We start from the raw sequence: 26154 nt of genomic DNA, 5'->3' as shown, positions 1-26154 counted from the left end.
CGGGCCCTCAGGCGGAGCGGCGGGCGCCGGACCCCCAGGTGGAGCTACAGGTCTCGGGCCCTCAGGCGGAGCGGCGGGCGCCGGACCCCCAGGAGGAGCGACAGGTCTCGGGCCCTCAGGCGGAGCGACAGGTCTCAGGCCCCCAGGCGGGGCGGCGGGCGCCGGATCCCCAGGCGGAGCGGCGGGCGCTGGACCCCCAAGCGGAGCAACAGGTCTCGGGCCCCCAGGCGGAGCGGCGGGCACCGAGACACCAGGCACGACAGTGGGCTCCGAGTCAACTGGTATGACCGCAGGCACTGGGTCAGACATTGGATGGTCTGGCTGGACAGCGGGCATCGGGTCACCAGGCATCAGGTCATTTGGCTCGACAGCGGGCACCGCGTCATCTGGCAAGGCAGTGGGCTCCGAGTCAACTGGCATGACCGCGGGCACCGGGGCAGACATTGAATCGTCTGGCTGGACAGCGGGCATCGGGTCACCAGGCATCAGGTCATTTGGCTCGACCGCGGGCACCGCGTCATCTGGCAAGGCAGTGGGCTCCGAGTCAACTGGTATGACCGCGGGCACTGGGTTAGACATTGGATCGTCTGACTGGACAGCGGGCATCGGGTCACCAGGCATCAAGTCATTTGGCTCGACAGCGAGCACCGCATCATCTGGCAAGGCAGTGGGCTCCGAGTCAACTGGCATGACCGCGGGCACCGGGGCAGACATTGAATCGTCTGGCTGGACAGCGGGCATCGGGTCACCAGGCATCAGGTCATTTGGCTCGACAGCGGGCACCGCGTCATCTGGCAAAGCAGTGGTCTCCGAGTCAACAGGCACGACAGTGGGCACCGGGTCATCAGGTACCGGATTGTCTGGCTCGACAGCGGGCATCGGGTCATCAGGTATGACAGCGGACACTAGGTCACCAGGCATCAGGTCATTTGGCTTGCCAGCGGGCACCGCGTCATCTGGCAAGGCAGTGGGCACCGAGTCACCAGGTACGACAGCGGGCTCTGAGTCAATTGGCACGACAGCGGGCACCGGATCAGGTACCGGATCATCTGGATCAACAGCGGGCATCGAGTCAACTGGCCTAATAGGATCGTCAGGCTGGATCAGTTCATCATGCTGGGTAGAGGCATTAGGCCGAGTAGAGGCATCAGGCCGAGTAGAGGCATCAGGCCGAGTAGAGGCTTCAGGCTGAAGAGAGGCATCAGGCCGAGTACAGGCATCAGGCCGAGTACAGGCATCAGGCCGAGTAGAGGCTTCAGGCCGAGTAGAGGCATCAGGCCGAGTAGAGGCATCAGGCCGAGTAGAGGCTTCAGGCCGAGTAGAGGCTTCAGGCCGAGTAGAGGCATCAGGCCGAGTAGAGGCTTCAGGCTGAAGAGAGGCATCAGGCCGAGTACAGGCATCAGGCCGAGTACAGGCATCAGGCCGAGTAGAGGCTTCAGGCCGAGTAGAGGCTTCAGGCTGAGGAGAGGCTTCAGGCCGCGTAGAGGCATCAGGCCGAGTAGAGGCATCAGGCCGAGTAGAGGCTTCAGGCCGAGTAGAGGCTTCAGGCCGCGTAGAGGCTTCAGGCCGCGTAGAGGCTTCAGGCCGAGTAGAGGCATCAGGCTGCGTACAGGCATCCGTCTGAACCACGGAAGGCAGGCTCACCGGTTTGGATACTGGCAGGATGGTATTGGTTGGAAAGAATTTTCGCTTTTTTCTGGTTTTAACTACTGGAGCACTGCAAGTAAACGCAGGTCTGCAAACGAATGGAGCAGCTGGAGACAGAGAAGAACTGGAGGATGGAACAGGAGAGGGAGCGGTTGCTACAGAGGGCTTCTTTACAGGGTTAAAGGCAGGATAGGTGCAGCGAGTGGGAACAGGGGACTGACATGCGGTAGATAGCCAAGTATACTGGGCTGTAACTGGAGGAGCTGGTGGGAATACAGGAGTAGAGTTAGAAGCAGGACTGGGTTTTTGTAAGCTGACTGAGGCTGGGTGCAACAAATCTGTCCATGTCTGCAGTATGGGTTGAACAAAGCTGAGCTTACACAAAGTCTGTCTGGTCAATGACTGCACTGCGTTTATACAATCTCTCAGTGTCTGTGGTGAACATGTGGAATAACGCTCCAGAAAGTAACCCACATCATCCTCTAATAACCACACCAGGGACTCTACCTGGTCTGCACTAAATGGTGGCAAAAATTCATCCCTGCATTCGGGGGAACCAGATGAAACCAACTCTGCACAAACCTCAATCAATGGCTGCACCTCAGAGAATACTGTGCCCTGATCTACTAGAACATGAGCGAGCCGTATACATTCTAGCAATTCATCCCGGGTATACTCCTTCAGAGTTTGATAAGCATACTCCCTGTCATCAAACACTAGCAGATATAAATATTCAACCTCATCAAGATCCATCCTTCCCATCAACAAGCCAAGATGGCTTCCCTGTGCAGCCACTTCTGGTCAGGATTGGCCTTGGTGTAATGTCAGGGCTCCCAGGTATGACCAGAGGTGTGTGACTGAAGCAGGGAAACGCAGACCTCAGATATGTTATAAACAATATAATTTATTAACACTAACAGTACAAACATAAACGCAGTGCAATACTAAAACATAATACGGTGCAAACAACCAACCAACCACCCACAAATAACAGTATATACAAGCAAGCGTCGTCAGGCAGGCCGGGTCAATATCAATTGGGCAGGTAGGTACATGGGGAGCAAGCGGAGAATGGTCGGGGTCACAGGCCAGGTTCAGCAGGTAGCAAGCAGCATAGTACAGAGGGTCAGGCAGAGGGATGGTCCGGGTCACAAGCCAGGGATCAGAACAGGTAGCAAGCAGCGTAGTACAGAGGGTCAGACAGAGGGATGGTCAGGGTCACAAGCCAGGATCAGAGCAGGAGAAGTCAGCAAAGGAACAGAAACAGGATGCAGGACAGATACAGGGCCCAGGACAAACACAACACCAAGGCAGAGTCTGCAAGTCTGGCCATCCCTTAAATACACCAGTATCATCTGTTCCAGGTGTTAGCTGGCTGAAAGGTTGAGTCTCTGATTGCTGGGAGCACCCGCTGGCCAGCCCTGGTACTGCAGATCAAAAGGCAGGTGAGTCCCACCATTGCTGGCCAGTCCATTCCTAACACCTGGCTCCAATTAGCTCTGGGAGAAGTCATTAAGCTAGGGCCTCACATACTTTTTCCTCCCTGCACTGTGAATGTTTACATGTTATGTGCAATTAAACCATGGCAACATCTAATGTTTGTGTAGTATTATGTTCAGCAGACTGTGTTCTTCTATTGTTGTGACTTAGATGACGTTCAGAGCACATTTTATGCCCCATTCATGCAAAACTCCACGTAATCCCAAAGGGTTCACATACTTTTTCTTGCAACTGTATATTAATTGATATGCGTGAAAGTTATAGTGTCTACAAGCTATTGTGTGTGTATATATACTGGAATTTTTTTTTATACTACTAATGGTGGTGATCAGCAATTTATAACTGAACTGCGATAGTGTGGAAGGCAATCTGATGCTAACTGACACTGGGAGGAAACTGACTAACTGCCACTGACATCACTAGTGATACAAATAAAGTGATCAGTGACAATACTATACACTGTCACTGTACTAATGACACTGTCTGGGAAGGTTTTACCATCTAGGACAATCGGAGGGTTAAATTTGTGCCTACCAACATGTAATGTGTGTATTATGTGCTGCTTTTACTAAGAGAACTCTATTTCTCATCCCTGCTTTGCAGGAATGAGAAACAGTGAGATCAATCCCTCTGTACAGAGCACTGTATTGAATGTCAATACAGCCAATGAGCAGGTCCCAGCCATGAATCATTGCCAAGGACTTGCTGACAGACTCCTGCTGTGTACAATCTCAGCAGGTATCGGTGAGGGGACATACATGCATGCGCCCTAAACCTGGAAGCAGGCAGCGACGTACCAGTCTGCACGGGCCGCAAGTGGTTAAAAGAAAGAAAAAATAAGGCTCCCCATACGTGGCTCATATTTGGTCCAATTCCTACACAAGTGGCCAAATTTCGAGCTTTTAATGGCCCTGTCGGCACCATCTGGCTCACAAAATGTGATTTAAAAGAAATGACTAAGCCAAGTGGAAAACTGTTGGTGGAACAGTGACTGTCTGCATCCTATCACATGCAGTCACCTTTTGAGTATTCAGACAGCCACCGGTGCAGCAGCTGTCTGAATCCATAGCCACCAGTGCAGATTCTTTCAACTTTCCTGTTTAGCATAGATGGAGGAATCTATTGATTTTCTCTTATTCTGCGTAAAGGTTGTACAAGGAAAGAAGCCTAATAACATTTGTTTTTGCCCCCATTCATACAAAACAAATGTACATGCAGCTTCCCAGGATTAATAGCTCTGCAATTTTTTTCATTATTATAAACACATCCCTGTGTATGGCTAGCCAAAATCAGTCACACACAATTCAGCGAGAAGGACAGTCGTCTCACTCACCAGATGACAGCAGGAGATTAAATTACTTTAGATACCATCATATGTTGCTCTGTTGACTGTTGCTGTATAATTGAATTAAAATTGATTTTATACCGTAAAGATCTGAATCATTTAATATACAAAAGTCATCCAGTGTCATATACAGTTAATGCAATATACTTTTCTGTAGAATACTCTTTATTTGGACAAGTCAATGTTCGCATTTTTAGTACATACACATGGAGCTAGTATATCAAATATGTCGGCAGGCCCGTCTCTTTAATCTAACATACTGAACTGCAAACCTTACAACACTAACATTCCTGTATCTGTCCAAAGGATAGCAATAAAACCTCACAGGGGTTCTAATTCTTCTTAATGTCATCCCAAGTAAAAAAGTTTTGGTTGGACATACACTTTAAAACTTGGCGGGTTTGTGCTCCTCTACCCCCCCCCCCCCCACAATTAAACACAAAGATGGATTGTGGTAGAGTGATTCTTCCAAGGACCAGATCTGTTTTGAGGAGTATCACTGGCATGTGGATGGGAAAAAAAATGTTTGTAAGAAATGCTAACTTCATATTTTTTCAGTTGCCAGACCAGTGTTCTTGGTTTTCTACTTTGAAGTCCAAGAAATTGTAAAACTACCATTGCAGTGGCCTCGCCTACACTGAAAGGGTTCAATACTCGTTTGTGTCTGGGTACCAATAAAAAGCACTTTTACTTACCTTATCCCTCGCTCCATGGGCAGCCGGCACTCTCCTCTTTCTTCTGGTCACATACCTGATGAAGGGGTCCTGAATGGCTCCGAAATGTCGCTATTATAACCACAATGTGATCACTGAATAAAGCTTTGGACCCGTTTTGGAGATCCTGGTGTGCTGGTGGCATATTTCTCTCTTTGAACATTCTCGGTTCCAAACCTTGATTGCTACAGCACCTACCTACCTATATCTACAGCCAATTTCAGGAAAGTGTGGGTTGGGAATATTGTACCTGAGCTCCTCTTTCTTCCATCACTCTAAAAAGTACTTTCACCTATCTTATCCCTCGCTCCCTGGGCAGCCAGCACTCTCCTCTTTCTTCTGGTCACATGCCTGATGAAGGGGTCCTGAATGACTCCGAAATGTCACTATTATAACCACAATGTGATCATTAAATAAAGCTTTGGACCCGTTTTAAAGATCCTGGCGTGCTGGTGGCATATTTCTCTCTTTGAACGTTCTCGGTTCCAAACCATAATTGCTACAGCACCTATCTACTGTATATCTATAGCCAGTTTCAGGAACATGTGGGTTGGAAATATTGTACCTGAGCTCCTCTTTCTTCCATCACTCCAAAAAGTACTCTCACCTATCTTATCCCTCGCTCCCTGGGCAGCGAGCTCTCTCTTCTTTCCTCTGTCACTTCAAGTTGAGGGTGGACCCTCCGTGTTCTCATTTACAGCAGTCCTGCATTGTATGTGATGACTTCAGAGTGTGACTGAGCACCAAAGAGAAGTGGCTTTGGAGGACCATTTGCAGGAAGAGGAGGGGTCTTGTGGGTCACATAAGTACACTTACTTTTGCTCTCCTGTGATCGAGTCAACTGATGGCGAGTTATTTCCTGCTATCAGCTGACTGGCCAGAGTCAATCCAGGCTCTGGAAGGATGTCGACAATATTGTCAGGATCCACCCCACTTCCTGATTGACAGCTGGCCCTGCCTCAAAGCATGTGGCTGAGAGATGGAGCCAGCTGCGCTTACTCTCCAGTCTAGTACTCCACTGAGCTCCAGAATGGAGCAGAGCGGAGAGCGGTGACGGACAGTCACTGCTCTCCACTTTGAGCATACTGAGAACTGAGTAATCTTTGGTCATGGGATTGCTCAGTTCTTGGTCTTAGGCTGGGCATACATTATGCAATTTTCTTTACTTCAACCACGGGTTAAAGGAAAGAAAACCACTTAATTTCCCCATGAACACAGTCAGTTTTGATGGGGAAATCCCTCCTGCTGTTCTATTGTATTCTGACAGCAGGAGGTTTTCCTACCATCAGAATACAATGATCACGGCTGGCGGCTATAGCCAGTGACCATGATCATATGAATAAAACCCAACAAGTTGTACTGAAGGTGATGAATAGATTGACTTCAGTGCAACCAGTCTACCCATAGATGGGTCGAAATTCGTCCAGTGTTTGCTGAACGAGCCAAATTTCGATCTGTCTATGGCCAGCATTAGAGCCAACATTGGACATGAGGAACTCCTTTGCAAATGATGGTGCAGTCATTAAAGCATATTTTAGCAATAATAATAATAGCATATGTGTGCTGTGTATAGGGGCACCGCAGTACTCAGTAGAACGGTCAGTGTCAAATGAAATTTTTAGATGTTTAACCAGTTCACCACAGCCTATAGCAGATGTACTGCTACAGGGCAGCCACTCTGTGCAAAGTCATATACAGTACATATATATATATATATATATAAAAATAATATATGTGATTTTGCACTCCCTGGTTGCGCACGTATGCTGATTCTGCTGCGACTAGTCACAGCAGAGGCCGATCAGCGCATGCCAGCCAATGGATGACCTCATGCTGATTGGTGAGGCGAGAGACAGAACACAGCTCTGCCTATATAAACAAAGCAGAGCTGTGTCCTGTCAGCAGCAATGTGCTGGATTTTGTTTTCTTGCAAAGCAGGGAGTAAAATCCATCACATAGTACACACAAAAACACCGGTTGATCACAGTTAACCCTTTGATCGCTCTAAATGTTTAACCCCTTCCCAGCCAATGTCATTAGTACAGTGACAGTGTATATTTTTAGCACTGATCACTGTATTAGTGTCACTGGTTCCCACAAAGTGTCAATTAGTGTCAGATTGTCCACCGCAATATCGCTGTCCTGCTATAAGTCGCTGATCGCAATTACTAGTATAAAAAATAAATACACATTCTAATGTTTGTAGACACTAACTTTTGCGCAAACCAATCAATATACCATTATTTGAATATTTTTGCCAAAAATATGTAGCATAATACTGTGCATATTGGTCTAAATTTATGAAGACATTTGATTTTTCTTTTTTAATTGTATGTTTTATAGCAGAAAGTACAAAATATTGTTTGTTTTTTTCAAAATTATCAGTCATTTTTTGTTTATAGTGTAAAAAATAAAAAACCCATAGGTGATCAAATACCACCAAAAGAAAACTGTATCTTTGGGAAAGTTTTATTTATGTAGTGTTGCATGACCGCACAATTGTCAGTTAAAGTAACGCAGCGCCGTATAGAAAAGTATGGCCTGGTTATGAAGGGGGTAAATCTTCCAAAGGTCAAGTAGTTGAACGTATTTAAAGTGTAATTGGTGTTTATCACTATATTCTCTGTATGAGTTGTTGGGTTGTTGCATTATAAATAGACAGTACTAACAATGGTAGCTAGCTAAATAAATACATAAATCAATTTATTGTTGAATAATACCTTCTTGGATACATTTCTATCATAATAAATCTTCCGGTGGCAGGTGGGATATCTTTAAAGCATACCCATACAACCGCGCCAACTTTCCCACTGGCCACACCCACTTTTCACCATGATTTACTACGCATGCAACATTCTGTCTCTTTAAAAATGTAGAAAGTTGGTATGTGGAACAATTTTTGAGATCAGGCTAGTAGGGCTCACTGGCAGCATGCTTGTGACATTTTTTTGGATGCGCAGACGGCAATGATAGCCCCTGTATTTCTCCATCATATTGAGTTTCCTTTAAAGAAATCTGCATTGAGAGGAAAATGTAGATTGCTGTTTCTGCCATCTCCTTCCAAAAAATGCCATTTACCTGCTGCCATACTGAGCCGCTGGCTTCACTATATTCTGAGTGACCATTATCACAGCTGCACTACATTTCTTCCTCACTCGGATATACATTTGGTCTGGTCACAAACACATTGCAGAGACCCAGTACATCAATTTCTGCTAAGAACGGAGCGGTGTGCGTCACCGGCAACCATTCTTCCTCTAAGTAACTTGCTTTGTCTGTGTGTCACCAGGCAGCCATACTAATTGCTCTGCATTCTAAGATATTTATACAAAAGCTAGGACAAGGAAATAGGCTATGAGCTGGAGTAATTATTGCTTGAGAAATTCACCCATTCAAAAAAAATATACATTTGCACAATATGATTTAATGGGATCCACTTGGCAATATCATGCAGGATTCATCCTATGTATTATATGACGCTTTCCTACAGTGCATCCAGAAAGTGTTCCCAGCGCTTAACTTTTGCCACATTTTGTTATGTTACAGCCTTATTCCAAAATGGATTCAATTAATTTTTTTCCTCAACATTCTACAAACAATACCCCATAATGACAAAGTGAAAGAAGTTTGTTTTGAAATCTTTTCAATTTATTAAAATTTAAAAAAACCCATGTGCTTAAGTATTCACAGCCTTTGCTCAATACTTTGTTGAAGCCCCTTTGGCACCAATTACAGCCTCAAGTTGTTTTGAGTATGATGCTACAAGCTTGGCACACCTATTTTTGAGAAATTTCTCCCATTCTTCTTTGCAGTACCCCTCAAGCTTCATCAGGTTGGATGGGGAGCATCGGTGCACAGCCATTTTCAGATCTCTCCAGAGATGTTTAATTGGGTTCAAGTCTGGGTTCTGGCTGGGCCACTCCAGGACATTCACAAAGTTGGCCCGTAGCCACTCTTTTGTTATGTGGGCTGTACATTGCTGCAGTCATCTTTCCTTCAATCCTGACTAGTCTTCCAGTTCCTGCTGCTGAAAAACATCCCCACAGCATGATGCTACCACCACCATGCTTCACTGTAGAGATGGTATTGGCCAGGTGGTGAGCGGTGCCTGGTTTCATCCAGACATGATGCTTGGCATTCAGGCCAAAGAGTTCAACCTTTGTTTCATCAGACCAGAGAGTTTTGTTTCTCGTGGTCTGGGAGTCCCTCAGGTGTCATTTGGCAAACTCCAGGCGGGTTACCATTTGCCTTTTACTCAGGAGTGGCTTCTGTCTGGCCAATCTACCTAACAGGCCTGATTGTTGGAGTGCTGCAGAGATGGTTGTTCTGGAAGGTTCTCCTCTCTCCACAGAGAAATGCTGGAGCTCTTTCAGAGTGACCAGTGGGTGCTTGGTTACCTCCCTGGATAAGTCCCTTCTCCCTCGATCGCTCATTTGGCCAGGCGGCTGGCTCTAGGAAGGTTTCTGGTGGTTCCAAACTTTTTCCATTTATGGATGATGGAGGCCATTGTGCTCATTGGGACCTTCAATGCTGCAGACATTTTTCTGTACCCTTCCCCAGATCTGTGCCTTGATACAATCCTGTCTCGGCGGTCTACGGACAATTCCTTGGACTTCATGGCTTGGTTTGTGCTCTGACATGCACTGTTAACTGTGGGACCTTATATAGACAGGTTTCTGCCTTTCTTAATCATGTCCAATCAACTGAATTTCCAACAGGTGGACTCCAATCAAGTTGTGGAAACATCTAAAGGATGGTCAGTGGGAACAGGATGAACCAGAGCTCAATTTTGAGTGTCATGGCAAAGGCTGTGAATACTTGTGTGCATGTGTTTTTTTTTTTCACTTTTTATTTTTAATAAATTGCAAAGATTTCAAAACAAACTTTTTTTATCGTTGTCATTATGGGGTATTGTTTGTAGAATGTTGAGGAAAAAAATGAATTTAATCCATTTATGGAATAAGGCTGTAACATAACAAAATATGGCAAAAGTTGAGTGCTGTGAATACTGTACGGATGCACTGTATGTGCCCCCCTCCAGGAATGAACCAGCTGCTGGTATCACCACAGCAAGGGAGGGTGTAACCCTCCTGTTATGCTGATACCAGCCTACAATACATGCCCCTCAGCATTGGGGGTTTTGTTTAGAGGTGTTCCCTTTGAAAAAACAGTGATCCCCCTCTCAAAGCTCCAGTGCATTGATGCTGATGGTCACTGTGTTCTTCCCTACCCCTGGTTTCCAGGAAAAGGTATGGCAAGAACTTTGGGGTACACCACTGACAACGCTAGACCATTCAGAGTATGAATCATTAACCACTACTCTCTGAATACGATCTTTTTAGCCAGTTTTCTATCAATTTACATTGACAGATTTTTCCAAGCGTGTGCATTGATGCGGATGGGTACTGGGTTCTTCTCTACCCCTGGTTTCCAGGAGGAGGTATGGCAAGGAGGAGGGTGCTTATGTTCTGTGGGTTGCAAGTAGATGTTTGCCCCTCCCTGGTGAATTGGTTTTACTGGACCCCCAAACCATTCAGCCCAACATCCTTTTAACCCTTTTACTTCCACTAACCTATGCCATACCTCATTGGTTTTGGGGGGTTTTACACACACTCCTGGTTATATCTGGCTGAAAAAAGACAAAGGTCCATCCAGTTCAACAAAAGAAAAAAAGTTATAATCCTACACCCACAGTTGTTCCAGAGGAAGGTAAAAAAAAGCAAGCAAAGCATGATCCCATTTGCTCCTGCAGGGGAAAAAAAATTCCTTCCTGATTCCCTGAGAGGCAATCGGATATTCCTTGGATCAACTTTATCAATAATTAATAGTAACTAGTTATATTATGTTACAGAGTTACATAGTTAATCTGGCTGAAAAAAGACAAAAGTCCATCCAGTTCAACCATAGAAAATAAAAAAAAGTTATAATCCTATACCCACAGTTGATCCAGAGGAAGGCAAAAAAAACCCCAGCAAAGCACGATCCAATTTGCTCCTGCTGGGAAAAAAAATTCCTTCCCGATCCCCCGAGAGGCAATCGGATATTCCCTGGATCAACTTCACCTATAGATGTTAGTATCCAGTTATATTCTTTGTATCTAAGAAACAATCCAGGCCTTTTTTGAAACAATCCACTGAGCTGGCCAGAGCCAACTCTTGAGGGAGACTATTCCACATTTTCGCAGCTCTTACTGTGAAGAAACCTTTCCATGTTTGGAGATTAAATTTCTTTTCCTCCAGATGTAAAGAGTGCCCCCTTGTCCTCTGTGGTGACCTCAGGGTGAATAACTCTACACCGAGTTCACTACATGAACCACTGATGTATTTATACATGGTGATCATATCCCCCCTTATGTATTATACATGGTGATCATATCCCCCCTTATGTATTATACATGGTGATCATATCCCCCCTTATGTATTATACATGGAGATCATATCCCCCCTTATGTATTATACATGGAGATCATATCCCCCCTTATGTATTATACATGGTGATCATATCCCCCCTTATGTATTATACATGGAGATCATATCCCCCTTATGTATTATACATGGAGATCATATCCCCCCTTATGTATTATACATGGAGATCATATCCCCCCTTATGTATTATACATGGCGATCATATCCCCCCCTTATGTATTATACATGGTGATCATATCCCCCCTTATGTATTATACATGGAGATCATATCCCCCTTATGTATTATACATGGAGATCATATCCCCCCTTATGTATTATACATGGAGATCATATCCCCCCTTATGTATTATACATGGAGATCATATCCCCCCTTATGTATTATACATGGAGATCATATCCCCCTTATGTATTATACATGGAGATCATATCCCCCTTATGTATTATACATGGAGATCATATCCCCCCTTATGTATTATACATGGAGATCATATCCCCCTTATGTATTATACATGGTGATCATATCCCCCCTTATGTATTATACATGGTGATCATATCCCCCCTTATGTATTATACATGGAGATCATTTCCCCCTTATGTATTCTACATGGTGATCATATCCCTCCCTTATGTATTATACATGGTGATCATATCCCCCCTTATGTATTATACATGGAGATCATATCCCCCCTTATGTATTATACATGGAGATCATATCCCCCCTTATGTATTATACATGGAGATTATATCCCCCCTTATGTATTATACATGGTGATCATATCCCCCCTTATGTATTATACATGGAGATCATATCCCTCTTATGTATTATACATGGAGATCATATCCCCCTTAATCTCCTCTTCTCAAGAGAGAATAAATTCAGTTCCTCTAATCTTTCCTCATAGCTGAGCTCCTCCATGCCTCGTATCAGTTTAGTTGCCCTTCTCTGTATTTTCTCCAGTTCCCCAATGTTCTTTTTGTGAATTGGTGCCCAAAACTGAACTGCATATTCCAGATGAGGTCTTACTAATGATTTGTACCGGGGGAAATGATATCTCTCTCTATCTGGAGTCTATACCTCTTTTAATACAAGAGAGGATTTTACTTGCTTTAGAAACCGCAGCTTGAAATTGCATACCATTATTACGCTTGTGATCTACCAGAACCCCCAGATCCTTCTCCACCATTGATTCCCCCAGTTGTACCCCCCCTAGTATGTATGATGTATGCATATTCTTAGCCCCCAAGTGCATAACCTTACATTTATCAACATTAAACCTCATTTGCCACATAGTTGCCCAATTACACAGTGCATTGAGGTCGGCTTGTAAATTGAAGACATTCTGTAAGATCGTTATTCCACTGTTCTTTTTGTGATTGGTGCCCAAAACTGAACTGCATAATCCAGATGAGGTCTTACTAATGATTTGTACCGGGGGAAATGATATCTCTCTCTGGAGTCTATACCTCTTTTTATAAAAAAAAATGAATTTGTTCACTTTGGAAATCTGCATGCTGTTATTAAGTCTATGATCTACCAGATCACCCAGATCCTTCTCCACCATTGTTCCCCCTGGCTGTAGAATGCAAACATGTTTTTTCGTCCCCAAGTGCATAACTTGACATTTAGCAACATTAAATGGTAAGTTCACCTTTTTTTGGGGGGGGGGGGGGGCAGGCAGCAGCGACTGCAGCATTGAGACTTAGAAAAGAGACGGCAGAGAAAGCTTCTGGCTGCCAGCTTCCAGTCCAGGCGTCTGGGTAGATCCTAACTTTAAAGCCTGGACCAGCTCTGTGATGTCAGCAAACATCAGACTTTAGCCTGCTGTTGTCTGAATATGGCTCACAGGAGTGCACAATGAACTGAACTCCTGTGATCCATAGGGGAGGTACAGCCAAAATACTGGAACTTTAGGGCTCATGTACACTGCAGCTGATAAACTGACATTCAGGAGCTTTTCTGCGTTTTTCAGCAGCCCCTGAACTCTCCCTAATGTTTTCCTATGTTCAGGAGTAGATTTTATCAGCGTTTCAAATGCCAAACGCTTGTAAATGCATGTAAATGCATGTAAACGTGGCTAACCGTGTTTAAAAGTGTTTACGTTTAGAAGCGTTTTTTAACTGTTCCATATCCAAATGCTGTCCAGAGCCTTTTTTCATCATCAGAAATGCATGCAAAACGTTTTCCATGTGTTCAAATGGACCCGGTACACCAGTGCAGTCAGTTCCAGGTTTCGCATTAAGGAAAAAATGGTAGAACGTGCCGCATTATGCTCATGATGGGATCCATAGTGAATACAACCAGAAAAGACAGGTCATCTCAACTCTCTATTTCTCTCAAAATGTCTGAAATAGTTCATTTGTTACTGTTTTTCAGTGCATTCAGTGCATTTGGAAGGTCTCCTGATGTTTTCTTTAACCCCTCACCTACCCCCTTCCTGCCCAGGCCAATTTCCAGCTTTCAGCGCTGTCGCACTTTGAGTGACAACTGCGCGGTCATGCAACACTGTACCCATAATGAAATTTTTATAATTTTTTTTGTGACAGATAGAGCTTTATTTTGGTGGTATTTAATCACCTCTGGGTTTTTTTTATTTTTCTTAAACAAACCAAAAACCACTGAAAAATTTGAAAAAAAAAAACATTTTTTCTTAGTTTTTGTTATAAAATATTGTAAATAAGTGATTTTTCTCCTGCTCTGATGTGCGCTAATGAGGCTGCAGTGATGGGCACTGATAGGCTGCACTGATGGACACTGATGAGGAAGCACTGGTAGGTGGCACTGATGGGCATTGACAGGCATCACTGATGGGCACTGAAAGGCAGCACTGATACATGGCACTGATACATGGCACTGACTGGCACTGTTAGGCGGCACTGACTGGCACTGTTCGGCGGCACTCTTAGGCGGCACTGACAGGCACTGATAGGAGGCACTGATAGGCAGCACTGATAGGTGGCACTGATAGATGGCACTGATTGGCATTGATAGGTGGCACTGACTGGCACTGATGGATGACACTTAAAGGCAGCTCAGATGGGCACTGATATGTGGCACTGATGTGCACTGGTAGGCACTGATATGTGGCATTGATGTGGCACTGATGGGCACTAGCACAAGGCACTGACACAAGGCACTGATGATCACTGACAGGTGGGACTGCTGGGGCTACACTGATCATCAGGGCACACTGATCATCAGTGCCCTGATGATCAGTGTAGATGTCCTCTCTGCGGAAAGCCGATTACCGGCTCTCCTCTCCTCTTGAACTGTCAGCATGACAGCTCGAGAGGAGAGAAATGCCAATAACCAGCATTTCCCTGTTTACATGTGATCAGCTGTGATTGGACACAGCTGATCACATGACCGAGCCGACATCCTCGGCTGTTTCCGTGATCGGTGATCCGCTGTGTCCGAGGGACACAGCGCACCGCCGATCGCCGCGCTGCGCGCTCCCTGAGTGAGAATGGGAGGACGTCATATGACGTCCTCCCAGAACGAGAGAACCACCTTGCATCCGTCATATTACTATATGGTGGGAGGTGGTTAAAAAACGATTCTAAACGCAAACACCCATAACCTACGTTTTCCAGCAGTCAGTTTCCAGCATTCAGAAGTGTTTTCCAAACGTCTCGTGTACATGGAGCCTTAGTCATACCTCACCTTTAAAAAAATTTGCCTTTCTCTATGTCCTCAGTAAGCTCAAAAGTATCTAATAAAGGACCTGACCTTTTTACTGTTAATATATTTAAAGAACTTTGGGGGGTTTGTCCTACGCTCCTTCGTGGCCTGACATTCATTTTCAAGTTTTGCAGCCTTGATTTCCTTTTTACAGCAGGGATATTAAACTGTAAGATCCTTGAAGTGTTGAAACTTTTGTAAATTCCAATATTCTCTAAAACTTTTTATAATAGGATGTTGTCATATAAACATAAAAATAGCATCAAGCAATAAAAACAGTCGATTATTATAATACCATTAAAACCTAGATCAGGCAGCATTCCATGCATGATATCATCTGACCGGTATGATTTTATTAGAATTCGCATTCTATGTATCACTTGCAAGCCTGGCAAACATTTAGTGACATTCATTACAGAAGCAGCCAAACTAATTATTTCATCTACCGTAAAATGACATTGTGCAACCGAGTGAGATGAGGAAAGCTGGGAGATTCCAGTGAAATAAAGGGGCTCTGATGAAGACACTTCCTCTTTCATGCCTACTGTAATTGACATTCGTTCAACATACTGAACGCTCTTCAGATATCTGGAATATTTTCTTTATTGCAGGATTTACAGAAATGACTATCCTCTATTTGCATTCCACAGGCAGAATTACTTTTCTTTCCATGCAAGAGACACTGATCCTCTAATACAGGTCTCTATGATGAAGTAAACATTTATTTAAAGCAGTAGTCCAACCAAATGTAATAAGGTACAAGTGCATGGTCGATTAAAAAGATAAACCAACAAAAACCAGCTTGTGCTGCAAATGATCAGCTTCAATCCAGAGATTTCACCCGCAGTACTGCAGTACTGTTCTTCTGCCACTAGATGTCCTCAGACTGGTGGTCAGCATCATTCAGCCTGCTTTCTCTGAGCCCAGGTCATTGTAGAATCATGCCCAGCCTGTGATTGGACACATCAGCACAATGAGCTTATCTTTCCATCACTCTGCTGTCTCCTCCTATTGACATGCTTCTTCTCAGTATGTGAACTGATTGGCTCCTTGTGCTGCTTCTTCTCACACTCCAGCTCTGCTATACAGGGACTGCAGTGGGCTGACCTCAAATTCAAGTACATTAAAAAAAATTAAATGTAACTATGTATGAATTAATACAGATCTCCATTGACTGTGTCTTTTATATCTGTCTAGAGAGAACTTTTTTTCACACAAATAGAACTTTCTTTTGGTGGTTTTTGATCACCGCTGGGTTTTTTTTTTCAGGAGGAAGAGGACATGAAATGGAGGAGGAGGACATGGGATGGGAGAGATGAGACTGGAAAAGGAGGACATGGGATGGGGGAGATGGGACTGGAGGAGGACATAGGATGGGGAGATGGGACTGGAGGAGGACATGGGATGGGGAGATGGGACTGGAGGAGGACATGGGATGGGGGAGATGGGACAGGAAGTGGACATGGGATGGAGGACATGGGACTGGAAGAGGACATAGGATGGAGGAGATGGGACTGGAAGAGTACAGGGGATAGAGGAGTTGGGACTGGAAGAGGACAGGGGATGGGGAGATGGGACTGGAAGAGGACAGGGGATGGAGGAGATGGGACTGGAAGAGGACAGGGGATGGGGAGATGGGACTGGAAGAGGACATGGGATGGGGAGATGGGACTGGAAGAGGACATGGGATGGAGGAGATGGGACTGGAAGAGGACAGGGGACGGAGGAGATGGGACTGGAAGAGGACAAGGGACGGAGGAGATGGGACTGGAAGAGGACAGTGGACGGAGGAGATGGGACTGGAAGAGGACAGGGGACGGAGGAGATGGGACTGGAAGAGGACAGGGGACGGAGGAGATGGGACTGGAAGAGGACAGGGGACGGAGGAGATGGGACTGGAAGAGGACAGGGGACGGAGGAGATGGGACTGGAAAAGGACAGGGGACGGAGGAGATGGGACTGGAAGAGGACAGGGGACGGAGGAGATGGGACTGGAAGAGGACAGGGCATGGAGGAGATGGGACTGGAGGAAGATGGCATGAGATGGAGGAGATGGGACTGGAGGAAGAGGACATGGGATGGAGGAGATGGGACTGGAGGAGGAAGAGGACATGGGATGGAGGAGATGGGAATGGAGGAGGAAAGCATTGGATGGAGAATATAGGATTGGAGGAGGAGGAGATGAGTCTAAAGGAGGATAAGGACATAGAATAGAGGATATATTAAGTTGTAAGAGTGTTACAATAAAAGTGGGTGCACTGAAGGACTCGGTGGAATGGCCAGGGGGAATATTTGTTGTGACAGCCAGTGGCTGGGCCTTGGTGAATGACGTTGGTCATGCCCAGGGGGACCCAGGCCTAAAGTTGTGTAAGGTGTCCCAAAATTTCTGATGGCTGCCTTGCTTGCATGCAGGGACTAGAGTTGTGTCTCGCTACACTGTGTGCATCAAATACATAGCCCCATAGCCTATGATGTCAAGGTACTCTCCTGATCCTCCCTCCTCCAAACTAACAGACTACCTCAAGACTGCACTGTCCACTGGCAACTGTTTCCTATGAATACCAGACGTTCAGAATAGCAGCACTGAAGGAGCAGGAGCCAGCAACAATGAAAGTTGTAAACTGCAAGTGTTGGGGTATGAATTGTAATGATTTACTGGGTAATTTTTATTTTATTATGCTAGAATTAAAAAAAACAAAACAAAAACCTCTGAGGGTTTAATATTGCTGACTCAGATATACAGGACAGCACATACTATTACCCAGCGGCTCTAACATTATGGCACATAGGAATGACTTCATTAGCACTGAGCAGCTAGACAGCAAGGAGGAGACACAGGATGGTGTGAAAAAAGAACAGCTCTTTTTGTTCAGACTTTCCAGAGGGGACAGCAGGACAGAAAGTGACGGAACATTAATGAGAGGCTCTAGGAGACTGGAAGACTGGTGACTGCCTAATCAGCTATTACTCGGTAGGAACTTTAACTTTATTTTTTTTATCTTTAAAATCAATCAATTTAAAGCTGTAGGCAGCTTTGTGTGGAGGTGGAATCCACCACCTTACAGAACAATTCCAAATTTTGCAAAAAAAAAACCCCCAAAAAAAAGATATTTTTTTTGATCCTGCAAAGCATTTTAACTGCGATCAATGGATAGCGGGTGCAATGCTGTGGCTCCTGCAGGCTCTTCCTCCAGCTCAGGTCTGTACCAAGGTACAGACCTTCAACTACTGGGGGAAGTATCAATAGACTAATGCAGGCCATAGACGGGAAGAAAACCGGCTGATTTTTCGGCTAAAAAAAAAAAACTGAACATTTTTCGGATCATTAGTAGGGTAATCGGTCGGTCGTTTTTCGTGATTTTGACACTTTTTTTTTTTGTCGGTCATGTTGGAAAAAAAATCTGCCAATTTTGTAATTCAGCCGATTTTCGCAGCAACGATGGACGAATCGGCCGATCTTTTTACCGATTTAAAAAATGCGCATGAGTAGTGACCAGCAAAAAGAAGGAAAAGAAGAAATAGAATATGAATAAGAAGGAGAAAAAAAAAATTTCAGTCCGATATTATATTTGACATTTAAAAGTATAGCAACATTGTATCTATTTGTATCCAAATAGAAACATCTGTATCCGAAATGGATACAAATAGATACAATGTTGCAACTTTTTCTCTATTTTTATTCATATTCTATTTCTTCTTTTTATTCATATTCTATTTCTTCTTTTTATTCATATTCTATTTCTTCTTTTTATTCATATTCTATTTCTTCTTTTTTTCCTTCTTATTCATATTCTATTTCTTCTTTTTATTCATATTCTATTTCTCCTTTTTTCTTCTTATTCATATTCTATTTCTTCTTCTTATTCATATTCTATTTCTTCTTTTTATTCATATTCTATTTCTTCTTTTTTCTTCTTATTCATATTCTATTTCTTCTTCTTATTCATATTCTATTTCTTCTTTTTTCTTCTTATTCATATTCTATTTCTTCTTCTTATTCATATTCTATTTCTTCTTTTTATTCATATTCTATTTCTTCTTTTCTTCTTATTCATATTCTATTTCTTCTTTTTCTTATTCATATTCTATTTCTTCTTTTTCTTATTCTTATTCTATTTCTTCTTTTTCTTATTCATATTCTATTTCTTCTGTCAAATATAATAGCGGAGCTCTCTGCAGGGACACCGCTATTATATTTGCCGGCTGTAGACGGGACGAAAATCAGCGGACTTTTTTTTACCAATGGTGGTAACGTCGGCCGATTGAACGACCGATTTTTCTAAAAAAAAACCTGGCTGATTTTCTCCCCGTCTATGGCCTGCATAAGAGTATGGTGACACCACTGAGCTTGTGCTCTTTTGAGAACTTCAAGTCCCTCTGCCATAGTGGCATTTCATGCACCAATTTCAAATCAAACAGGAGCTGACGGGAAGCACCCCACGATCTTGTAGGTTGGACAGGGGGGTTGCTGTGCACGCTGGACAAATGTTGCACCCTAAATATGGAGATTGTGACATCGCAGCCCACCTGTTCACCTTGTCCAATCAGAGAACGCTATGCATTCATTGAGAAAATGCAAAGTGTTCTCAGAATGGCGCCTGCCCCAAGCGAGCACCTTCTTGGATTACCATGCAACAGGGCAGTCGCTCAGCACCTGGAAGCTATGGAAGATCACTGGAGTATTCATGTGTACTACAGAGATTTCCAGCTTCTACTGGGATCCCAGAGGTATTGCACACACAGTACATACCTATATTGGTCCAATCTAGTCCAATGTTACCGTGTGAAAAGTTCATATGTATTTTCCTTGTGTACATTGTGTATTTCTTCCAGATCTGTACAGTAATCGAGTGTGAGAACTCCTGTAATAAAGACCGGTCATGCCTGCTCTCTCTCCTTGTGCAGGGTGATTGGTCTTGTCTCCGCCCCCTCCTGTAGTTTCCTGTGATGGGTGGAGCGTGATGGGTCCCTCCCACAGTTCTGCCCTCTGCACAGGCTATATACAGCACAGTGATGATGTCACTGCTACTTTTAAATGGTAATATCTGGGTTTGCAAATATGTTTGGTGTAGACAGGGTGGATTTATGTATGTTGTGGACATTTTTTGTGCCAAGAATTCAGCTTTCATTTCATCCCTCTATCTACTCACCTCCTTTATTGCATATCACTTTCTTTTGTTAGGGCTCATTTACATGTGCAGCAAGGGCTGCCACTCCTCTGAAAAGCAATCCATGCTTGGACATGGCCTTGACATTATTATTATAATACAGGATTTATATAGCGCCAACAGTTTGCTCAGCACTTTACAATATAAAGGGAGACAATACAGCCACAATACAGTTCAATACAAGAGGGTTCTGCTCCTTAGAGCTTACAATCTAAGAGTTGAACTCACTTGAACCCACATTCTTGGGCACATGCACAGACTGAATACAGGGTCCTGCACCTCCTTAATGATATTGTGTTTACACACGTGCACACCCGTGCATGCGCAGATGTCCTGAACATGTCTGCCAGCCACTGAAAGCCAAGCAGAGACCTTCAGCACATCAGTGCATGCGTGGATAGGGCACAACATAGTTCTCGTCTAGGTGAGAGAGGCTGCCCCACAGCACAAAAAAAGTAAAAATAGATTTAAAAAACATAAAAATATCCAATTTTGGGAGAGGGAGGGGGCTGGAGCCAGATACAAACGATTCCTTTTTGGGGGTGAAGGTCCGCTTTAAGCTGGAGCCATAACTGCAACCCTAGGCTTACTGCTTCTGGGTGGCTCCTTTATCTTTCAGCATCCTATGGAGCCACCCTTGCAATATGGCCTCATTCAGTAGTAGTGCCCACTGAACATGACAGGAGATTTGTGCTGCTACCTTTACAGCTTAAGAGACAGTAAAAATGTGATTGAACTGCTTGTTTTTACCACCCACCTAACTGCAAGTGTAAGGTAGGGTTTTATAGTGAATTATCAGCTTGGATGGAGTTTAACTAGAAAAGATTGGATTCTGTAGCTGACTGCAGTCTCCTTTGATAATGATCAGTCAATGCATAGCATGCGATATTCCTATAACTCGGTGTAGGTGATCAATCACAGCAGGTGCTGTACAGAGTGGCAGATATACGGCATCTGCAGACCTGATGGTCGCTGTGCACACATCTGCTCCTAACATGAATAATCACTGTACAGCCTCATGTGTGCTGACACATTTCATTTAGATATATGCTGAATTTCCAGGATATATTTATAAATGACTTATGTGCTGTTGGAATTTCTTGACCAGGCCAATTCATATACAGGTTTGCTGTTGTCGCATGCAATGGTTAGGCTGTGCAGAGAAGTGTCCCAGACAACAGAAAAAAAACCTGATAATACAGTGGCTTAGTGGTTAGCAATTTTGCCTTGCAGCACCGGGCTCCTTGGCTCAAATATAAGCTAAGAAACTATCTGCATGGAGTTTGCATGTTCTTCCTGTGCTTTGGGTTTCCTCGAGGCAGTCGGTTTCCTCCCACACCTCAAAGGCATGCTGATAGGGTACATGTTTCCTGTCTAAATTAACCCTTGTATATGTATCTGGGATAGGGACCTTAGATTATAAGCTCCTTGGAGACAGGGACTGATGTGAATGAATAGTATGTAAATTGATGGTGCTTTATAAATGTGTGAAAGTCTATGTGAACCCTCTCCTTGTAAAACAACCCTTGCAGTTTATAATTTTTTTATACATTTACACAAATCTTTTGTCTTTCTTTTTTAAACACCTTTTTTTTTTTTTTTTTTTTTTTATAAGTGATCACCTTCTGTTCTCAGCTGCATAAGGAGCTCAGAGAGCTAGGGGAGGAGAAATAGCAGGACGCTGGTCTTCCCAGTGAATGGTCGGGAAGGTGGGGGGGGGGGATGTCAGGACATGCCTGATCATTGGAGGAAAGCAGGCTAAGTTCCCAGCACAGCTAGATAACTGACCACAGTGTGTCCTGCTGCTTCACTTGGTCAGTTTTTATTAGAGGGCCTGGCAGGAACAGCAGGGATTTCACACAAAGAAAGTAATACAAGTTTATCCTGACATTTTCCAAACGCTGCCAAGGTCTAAAATACCCGTGATGTCTCATTAAAGAGAACATATTCTAAATATATTTTATAGAGCACTTTTTTGTCCCCCATGCAGTATAAATAAAGTTTTAGTTAAATTTTTTTAAAAAAAGTAAAAAAATACATTTCGCCATAAGCACTTAAAACCCCCCCTCCAAAAGAACTTTTAGCCCTCAAATGTAAACGCATCAGTTGGGGGTGCCTATTCATGAAAACATTGCTTACGATACATGTTACATATTGGTGCTCATGCTGGATCAGGAATTCCTGGTCAGTTATTCATAGTGGTTGTAAACCTCAGACATGAAATATGAACAAAGCACATCCCTCTATAGTGTGTCTCAATCCAGAGCACCAAGTGTCATTTCTGTCTGCTGCTTTGTTCCTCTGCTATTAGCATGAGTCAATTCTGACAAGTTTTTCTGACACCAAGAGAAAAATGATGACAGGGGAGGGAGCTCCGGTACACAGTCTGTGATTGACAGCTCTGTTTTTGTGAACTCTGTGAAGGGGGGTGTGTCCCTTCCCTCCAATCGTCTCTTGGCTCTTCTCACTGAGCTCTACAGAGTGTAACTTCTGCTATCCGCCCTTTTTTTCTGACAGCTTTAAAATGTGTGGACCTTGAACAGCTGTAGAGAAGAGAAGACTGTAGATAAACAGGTACAAGGTATGCGGGAGAATTTGTTTAACCACTTGCCCTCCAGAGGATTTACCCCCCTTCCTGACCAGGCCATTTTTTTGCGATACGGCGCTATATTACTTTAACTGACAATTGCGTGGTCATGCAACACTGCACCCAAATTAAATTTACGTCCTTTTTTTCCCACAAATTGAGCTTTCTTTCAGTGGTATTTAGTCACTTGTGCGTTTTTTGGGGGGTTTTTTTGCACTATAAAAAAAAAACGACCATTTTGAGAAAAAAACAATATTTTTGACTTTTTGCTATTAAACTTGTCCAGAAAAAAAATTTTAACAATCAAATTTCAACATAAATTTAGACCAAAATGTTTTCTGCAACATGTCTTTGCTAACAAAAAAATATCAATTCGTGTAAATTAATTGGTTTACATGAAAGTTCTAGCGTTTACAAATGGCGGTATAGATAATGGAATTTTTAATCTTTTTAAATACTTTTACTAGTAATGGCGAGGATCAGTGACTTATAGTGGGACTGCGGCGGGCATTCTGACACTGGGGGGAACTGACTTGGTGTCACTGACATCCCCAGTGACACCAATACAGTGATCGGTGCTAAAAAAAAAAAAAAAAAGCACTGACACTGTACTAATGGCACTGGGCAAGAAGGGGTTAACATGAGGGGCGATCAAAGGGTTAACTGTGTGCTGTTTCACTATGTGCTGTGTCCATGTGCTTCACTGCAATCACACTGCTTTGCATGGCTGTGGGTATCAAAGTTTGTCTGCATTTTGTGGGCATGGGCAAATTTAACCGCTTTCCCGCTGCTCTATAGCAGAAATACTGCTACAGGACGGCTGGGGTTCGCAAAATCATGTATATATACATTTTGCATTTCTGGGTAGGGGGCCTGCACCGCCATAGGTGGCCTCACCTGTCGATCACTGGATCCCGCCCAGTGATTCCCCGCCGGCACCCAGCAATCACCGTCTATCATGGACGGGGGAGAGACCTGTATGTAAACACAGATCTCTCCAATCAGCTCCTGCACACTGCTTTGTATGGCTCTGCATAGCATAGCCATGCAAATCAGTGCGCTTACAGTACAGTGTCAGAGCTTTTTATGAGCACTGATCACTGTATTGGTGTCACTGGGAATGTCAGTGACAGTTAGTCAGTGCCCCCCCAGTGTCAGAATGCCCACCTCAGTCCCGCTAAAATTCACTGATCGCTGCAATTACTAGTATAAAAGAAATAAAAATTCCAGTATCTATACCGCCATTTGTAAACGCTATAACTCTCATGTAAACCAATTCATTTACACGTATTGGGATTTTTTTTTAGCAAAGACATGGAGCAGAATACATTTTGGCCTAACATTATGATGAAATAGGATTTTAAAATTTTTTTATTGGACATGTTTAACCATTAGCCACCCGGCCAATGGCCGTTTGGCGGCTTCAGATGTGCTCCTCCATTCCGGGTGCACGCCATTTGGCGTGCTCCCGCACATGCGCCGTTTGCGCTAGTGCAGAGCGGTGCAGCAGTGCGATCTGTCGCCGTCCGTGCACCTCGGACACGGCCGATGACAGATCCGAGTACCGGCTCCCGTTGCTGGTACCATGTGACCTGCTGTGACCAATCACAGCAGGTCACATGACAGTTGTATACATGGATGGCTTCATTCATGATGCCATCCATTGTATACTAGTGCCTAGCTGTGAATGGTCACAGCTAATCACATGCACATGTCATGTGATTAGCTGTGACCAAATCACAGCTAAGCACAAAAAAAAAAAAAAAAAAAAAAGCTGAATGAATCGATTTCATTCAGGTAAATGCTTGCTTATAGCAAAGTAATTCTTTGCTATAAGCAAATTGTGTAAAAAAAAAAAAAAATACTGATCACTTCCCCAAAGTAGTACAATGTTACTATGGTAACATTGTACTATTTTGGTCATAGTAAAATATGAAAAAAAATCTTAAAAAAAATAAAAAAAAATGTAATAAAAAATTAAATATAAAAAAAAATTAAAAAAAAAATATATTTTTTTTTTTCATACTGTCACCAGTCAGTGTCCCTGATCACCGCCATGCCAGTTATATGATGACGCTGTACTGCACTGGTGACAGTATGTAAAAAAAAAAATAGTGAAAATAATTTTTTTCATTTTCGGAAAAATTATGACAAAAAAATACAACTTCAAAAAACTCGCCATGCCTCTTATGAAGTACGTCGGACTGTCTACTCTGCAAAAAGGGGTCATTTGGGGATATCTGTACTATTCTGACATTCTTGGACCTCAAGAAATTAGATTGGACGTCAGTACTTCAGGATTGATCAATATTCAGATCTATCCCATAGTTTGTGAACTCTAACTCTAACTTTCCTACAAACTAAATAATACATCCTAATTTGGGTTATTTTCCCCAAACACATGTAGCAGAATACATCTCGGCCTAAATTTATGAAGAACAATTATTTATTTGTAAACTCTTATAACAGAAACAAAGAAAAATGTGTTTTTTTTTTTTAATTTTTGGTCTTTTTTTGTTAATTTAGCAAAAAATAAAAACCCCGGCAGTGATTAAATACCACCAAAAGAAAGCTCTAGTTGTGTGAAGAAAATGATAAAATTTTAGTTTGGGTACAATGTTGTATGACCACGCAATTGTCATTCAAAGTGTGAGAGCGCTGAAACCTGAAAAATGGCCTGGGCAGGAAGGTGTAAAATTGCCCGGTATTGAAACGGTTAATAGCAAAATCAAAAATATTTTTTTTTTCTCAAAATTGGCAGTCTTTTTTTTTTTTGGCGCAAAAAAACCCCAAAAACTCAGAGGCAATCAAATACCACTGAAAGAAAGCTCTATTTGTGGGAAAAAATTGCATACATTTAATTTGGGTGCAGCGTTGCATGATCACACAATTGTCAAAGTGTTACTAAACCCACAACAGTAAATCAGTCTGTATATGCAGTAAAGCATGCTTGTTATACTCACTGTGGAACCTAAGGGGTTAATTCTTGGCATTGTGTTAAAAGGCTGTTTGATCCTGTCTTCTCTGCCCCTCCTCTTGTTGAAATGACCACCTGATACAGACTGAATCTGTAGTCATATGCACATGCTC

General features: G+C 43.5%; 2 protein-coding genes across 2 annotated transcripts in view; one reads left to right on the top strand and one right to left on the bottom strand.

Annotated features, from left to right (window-relative positions):
• Nucleotides 1-26154, bottom strand: part of LOC149442204 (phosphorylase b kinase regulatory subunit alpha, skeletal muscle isoform-like) — a 326068-nt gene that overhangs the window by 26809 nt on the left and 273105 nt on the right. The window lies entirely within an intron of this gene.
• Nucleotides 18131-26154, top strand: part of TMEM268 (transmembrane protein 268) — an 88131-nt gene continuing 80107 nt past the window's right edge. The window contains exon 1 of the mRNA XM_089656378.1: nt 18131-18280. The gene's annotated coding sequence lies outside the window, so the exon portion shown is untranslated. The remainder of the gene's footprint in view (nt 18281-26154) is intronic.

The sequence above is a fragment of the Staurois parvus genome, unplaced genomic scaffold, assembly GCF_062004578.1.
Source record: "Staurois parvus isolate SC_StPar_1 unplaced genomic scaffold, SC_StPar_1.0 ptg000902l, whole genome shotgun sequence".
Lineage (NCBI taxonomy): Eukaryota > Metazoa > Chordata > Amphibia > Anura > Ranidae > Staurois > Staurois parvus.
The sequence above is the reverse complement of the archived record's forward strand: the minus strand, read 5'-3'. Positions and strand labels throughout refer to the sequence as shown.